The sequence below is a fragment of the Haliaeetus leucocephalus genome, unplaced genomic scaffold (genome assembly GCF_000737465.1).
Source record: "Haliaeetus leucocephalus isolate CR32 unplaced genomic scaffold, Haliaeetus_leucocephalus-4.0 Scaffold144, whole genome shotgun sequence".
NCBI classification, from domain to species: domain Eukaryota; kingdom Metazoa; phylum Chordata; class Aves; order Accipitriformes; family Accipitridae; genus Haliaeetus; species Haliaeetus leucocephalus.
In genome coordinates, this window is record NW_010972580.1 from 1,749,290 (window position 1) to 1,755,473 (window position 6,184).

Here is a 6,184-nt window from a genome sequence, read left to right on the forward strand (position 1 = left end):
AGGCTTTTCTGCAGCCCAGCATCAGCAGATGGAGCCTGACCCAAGCTGCATTTTCACTAGTGAGCATCATTCCTGCCAGCAGGCATTCCCTGGTAGCCTGAGGTCAAAAACTCCCCGTGCAAAAGTCTGGATGTGAAAGATGCCTCTAGCTTCATACCTGGCTCCATCCCAGATAGCCTAGGACATGCACAGAGGAGGTGGAGGAGTCAGGCTGCAAGGAAGAGAGATCTTCTGCAAGTGGGATATGCTGCTTTGCAGAGAGGTGGGAAAGGAGGAAAAGCGGAGATTTTTTCTTCTCTCTTCTCTTCTCTTCTCTTCTCTTCTCTTCTCTTCTCTTCTCTTCTCTTCTCTTCTCTTCTCTTCTCTTCTCTTCTCTTCTCTTCTCCATCCAGAAAAGGGGAATGCACTGCTCCAAAGGCAGCTCTGCCCTATTATTAACTGCTCTGCAGAAGCAATTACTGCAGTTGCCACAGCAATGCTCCGCATGTGTGGAGGGAGGTGCAGGCCAGCACGACTTTCCCATTTACACACGATGCCCACCATTAAGACATTCAAGAACATATGCTGAAGAGGGAAATATATCCCTGTCTAAACTGGATCCCCTTCTACAGATGAGCTTTGTGATTTCCTCTTTCCCCCTGTAATAAACTGCAGTCCTTCGGGTGACCCTTACTCAGCAGTTAATTATTCCTAATGAAGGAAAAATCCTGGCTGAGCAATGGTGGAGTAAAACATGCAGGAGAAATACAGTTAGCAAACTGTCAAGGACCTTAAACTTTATGGAATGAAGCATTATAGGTGTATTAATAATCTCTGTGCTTCTTATGGACCGGTGGACTTTATAGAACAAGAGAGCAAACCAAAAGACATACCAAGTAAATGACTGGACTTTTTCCCCAGCTGAAGCAGTGAGGACCTACAGGATCACAGTTAACATGTGCCTGGAGAAAAATACATGATAGAAAGAGGATTTTTACCTATGTGGCTAAATTATTTTATCACTGCAACTAGTAGGCAAGCTAGCTTTCCCATCACTTCCCACAATAACCACCTCATCTGTACACAGGCCACAGCTGGAGAAACAGAGAAGGTGGAAAGTTTTTGGACTCATCAAGTATCAGGAGATTGTCTGTGAGATTATTGTAAAGGAAAGATGTGCCAACATCCCCAAGCTTGCAAATAAAGTGGGCTCAGAGGATACAAAACTGGACAACGCTTTGCCAGACTTTTTTTTGGCTGCACGTGCAAGCCATTTTGTACCAGCACCATCCCCAGCAGCCACGAATGTTTTCCAAGAGCCACGTTCTTGGGCTTAGAAAGACAAAGGAGCGTGGCTTTGGAGGACCTACTCATGCAAAACACCTCAAACAACAGCTGAGTCCATTTTCAGGTTGCGTTACCCTGAAAGCAGATGGAGATGAGGCTTTGTATGAGCCTCGAGCTTCGAACGGAGCCATCCCCATATCAAAGCTCTTTCCCTGCAAGGCTGCCAGTCGCCGTCATGCCAAACGGCACGGTTGCTACGAGTAACAGCCGGCACCACCTCCGACACAGCCACCGTCTGGCTTCTTCCCATCTCCCAGCGCAATGGCCCAAGCTGGCTGGTGTCTTGGCATGAACCCACCCTCTAATTAAGGCATAAGAGAAGGAAGGGGAAACCTTCAAAGAAATCCCACCAAAAACCCTTAGAGGAAAGCTTCAGATCTGCCCAAGCAATCGCCTGATCTGAGTCCTCTTCACACAGCATGGTCTCGCTCAGCCTCTCAAGCCCATCTGCCCCGAGGGCGCTTCGTCTCTGCCCTTCGTGCCACCACAGAGATGCCTTTTATAGAATTTTACATTATGTTGGGATTTTTATTTTATTTTTATTTTGCTTCTTTTTGTTCTCTGCATCGAGGCCCTGTGCGTCATTCCTTCTGGGTTTTATTTGATTGCCTTTTTGGAGATGAGCAGATTAATATTTCATCAACTATACAGGGAATAAATAACCAGATTTGAAAGACATCCAGAATCTCTCCTGCCTTGACTGGCATTTACAAACCTGATGAGCGGGGAGGCATTTTTGCCACAAGCTGTTTCTGAGGAAGTCACGATCCTTGCCGTGATCTCTGCAGGACTTTTCCATCGCCCATAACATGTCCATGCCCAAGATGTTGTGTGGTCATACCCAAAGGAAGGGTGTATCTGTTGCAGTATGTGCAACACTGTGGATGTGGCCATACCACTGGCAGATCCCCAGAGGCACAGGCATGTCCTCACATCAGCAAAGCTGCACCAGCCACGCAAGAGCATCGTGTACACCCATGCAACTCACGTACATCCATGCAACAGCATCACGTACAATGCAACAGCACCTTGCAAGGGAGGAATGGGTCCCTGTGCTGCTAATGCAGACACAGGCACCAACAGCATGCTGACAGGGTCACGCATCTCTCTGTCCCCTGGTGCATGAAAGCAGAGCGCTTTCGGCTGGCGGATTGATGGGATCAGTCTCCAAAGTAAAACTGTGGAGTTTTTCCCAACCACAAACTGCAGCATTTCATTTGATGGGAAATGCCAATCTGCTGATTGGCAAATTTCAATTGACTTAGCTAAAGCATTTTGATTGAGAAAAATAATAATTATGACTATTATTATGATTAGTTTAGCATTCTGCCTTGAGGTTTAATTAGCTGTAAAACAAAAGCTTTTGTGATTCTCTTCTATTCAAAATTGACACTTCCTCCCAAAAGAAATTTGAAAAATATGACAAGCTATTTTAAGAAACTCGGAAATCAAATGAGACGTTCATTTAGATCCCTGATCTTTGTGGGTTTCCCAGCTTCCTTGAGTTTGCTTGTTTTGATCTGCAGACACTGTTTCGGTGTTTTTGCTAACATGGTATCTCCTATTGATGCATATAATCCAGGGAGGGGAAAAGAAGGGGCAGGAGGGAATTATCCATGTACTGAAGGAATCAGTTGTTTGCTGCATGGAGCAATGAGTCAGAGCAAAACCCAGCCCAACTCGTGTTTTAGTTGAGTTTTCCTTCTCCCAGGAGGACACTGGTTTCTCTCCCTATATGACTGCATGGACAACTTCTGCATGTCCAGCAGAGATTGAAGGGGTCTGAAGCATCCAGAGGCTATCCTAGCCTTTTGCAAGGTCTTCAGGACCAAGAAACTTTTCTGGCAGCACAGCTCTAAGGTAATAACCGTTAAAGGATGTTGTTCATTGAGTAACAAGCCTTTGGCTTCCCTCCCTGCAACGTATTCAGCGGGTCTGTGGTTTAAGCTTTCCTGCTCTTCTTTTCAGAGCAGCCGTAAGGCTTGCAGGGACAAGGCAGGCTATACTGAGTGGTGAAATATGACAGGGCTACCCGAATTTGGGGCATGTTTATATGATGTAGTGACCTGGAATGAGGGAAACCTGGTCCCAGCAACCACTTTCTTTTGTCAGGCAGAATTTGAGAGCATGTTCTTCCCCTCACTCCAGGTCTAGGAGGAGGGAAAAGGGTCAGACACAGGACAGAAAGCCTGAAACTGGATTTTAAAACCAGGGCAAAAAGCAAGTCCCCTGGGAGAAACTTGATGTGTTGGGTTGGGTTTTTTCTCAGCCTGCAGCTGCTAACGCAGCTCCACGTGCTGACAGTCCTTCCTCCACCAAGTACTGCACTGAAAAGCATCTTCAGCTTCACTCGATTTATGCAGGAAAGAAACAGTCCCACACACTGGTAGGGAAACTGAGGCACATTGCTGATCTCAGCTGTGTTTTTAGCTGAGAAGACAAACTCTACTTTTCCATCAACCTGATCTGCATGTCCATGACACCAAGGATTATTTTTTTCCTGCAGATGTCCCACTTGGAATCAAAGCCCCATGGCCCACACTGCTACTGATGCCCCATGTGGGAAGCGGGGACACATGTGCCACATTGGTCCAGTGCAGGGACCGGCCCCAGTCTCGTCCCCATTGTGCAGGATGGATATATGGAGTTGCATGTTTTCCCCAAACAAGGGGAGGGGATGGTTGCAGGGGAGAATGTAGGAGCACTGCGGTGGTGTAAGTCGCACAAACAGCCCCATAGAGCAGCCGTCGTGGAGCAGCTCAGAAACAGGAGTGTCAAACCATATGCAGTTACGTAAAATAATAATAATATACCAAAGGCAGATAAAGTCAGGCTAAATCGCTCCTCTCCCTCCTTCCTGGAGATCTGATATTTCTCTTTATCCTCCCCATCCCTAATACCAATCTCCCACATTTGTCTCTGCGCCGCACCAAGGAGTTTGAGATTAACCATGACGAATGGACTGATTTCCTTGTCTCAGGGACTGTTTTATTTTTCCTTTGCCACATCTGACAACTTGCATTTTACTATAAATCCCCTCAATTAGGCCTTTCAAATAGCACTGCAACCATTTCCCTGATATATGGGGAAGGAATTCTCTTCATGTCCCTGGCAACCAATTCCTTGACTAAAAGTAGTTGATGTTCATTTTTGCTTTCCTTCCGTCACCCCACACTTTGGGCACCTGAGAAGAGTATGGCCATTGCACGTGTCCCACTCAGTGGCCGTGGGCAGGCTGAGATGGTCAAGGACGAGCCTCAGGGGCTCAGCGTGGAAATGGGGTCCCCAGTGCTCCCAGCTGCAAGGTGCCTTCTGTCCCCTGGGGTGCACAAAGCCTTGAGCAGCCCCCCAAAACCAGAGCATGGGGCTGTGTCCTGGTCCCACGATGCACTCGGTGAATGGGCTGAGTCCAGGCTGCTCAAGGGTGCAGGAGTTTTCTCAAGCCTCTTTTAGAAAATTTTGCATTTTCAATTAGGCATATTGAAGTGAAAGGTGACGCAGAGGTGGCTCTGGCGTGTGTCTCATCCTGTCACTTGTCAGGGGTAGGGGTGTTAGGAGACCTAAGAAACAAAGAGTTTCCTGAATTTACCAGAGCTTTGCATATTTTCAAATTTCTTTGCCAAAGCAATGACACAGTTGATTAAATCCAGCTAATGCCGGAAGATTTATGTCTGTGTTGTTTATTCCCTTTAATTACTGGGCCAGTATTTACCCTTTGGGGCCTGGGATGAGCAATTGGTTGCACCCACATGCTGGGATGCAGCCCTGGCTGGCTGCTTGTGCCTCGGTCCAGCAGATGCAGGAAGGACCTTGATCACCTCCTGCCCTCTTCCATGCTTCAGAGACAGAAAGTGGCTCAGCGAAGATGGATGGAGGCTGTGACCGTGAATCCATCAAGGGACACTGCCCTTCTATCGATCCGTCTGCAATATGCCGCGCTCTGCAGCCATTCCCAGAGGCAGAGCCTGTGGTTGGGCTGAAGAGGGGAGCACGGTCCAGCACCCCCTGAGAGGCTGTTGCTGGATGCACCAACATCAAGTAGGGGAAACATCTTTGGTCCCCCCAGGATTGTGACCCCCCAACGGCAATGTCTTCTGTCATCCCCTTCCCAACAACACACCTTGGCTCTCCTTATTTCCTTGAGGAAAGAAGAAACTGTAACTCGCTGCCTGGCTTTCTGCTGCCAGGTCACCATGGGCAGGTGGAGCCTGGCACTGTCCCCGGGTGGGTGCAGCAGCCACAGCCGGGACGAACCCCCCCCAAGCCTCACGTGGATGCACAAGGGATGCCCTGGAACTGCCCTGGCACAGGGGAGCAGGCTTCACTCAGAGAGAGATTCATCCAGCTCAGGGATGGACCCATGCCTGGCCACAGTGTCCCCAAGAGACAGGGGATGTGGGGGACCCCTCCCCAGGAGCCAGGGTGGAGGCTGCCAGGGGATGGCAGGAGGTGAGACAGAGAGGTACGACAGAGACCCTTTAAGGTCTGAGGGTTAGGCTTGCGGGGGGGAATGTCATTAGCCAAGACCCCAGGAGCATCATCCAGGCTCCCCTGCACCACCCACTGCTGCTGCCCACCCTCCCCAGGACCCATGTCCCCCAAAATGGTGCTCCCCTCCACTGTCAGTTCAAGCCTCCCTGCTCCTGCCCCATCACCTCTGCCCCCTCCACCACAATCCTACAAAGAAAACCACCCTCCCAGCAGCACCCCCACCTCCTCTGTGACTCAGTTTCCCCCCGTTATAATCAAGTGCCCCCGGCAGAGTCCCACTGCGTGGAAGGACCTACATCCACCTGCCCCATGCCCCCTCCTTGTCTCAGGAGCATCCCCCTCACAAGGAAGGTCTGAAGCCCCTTCC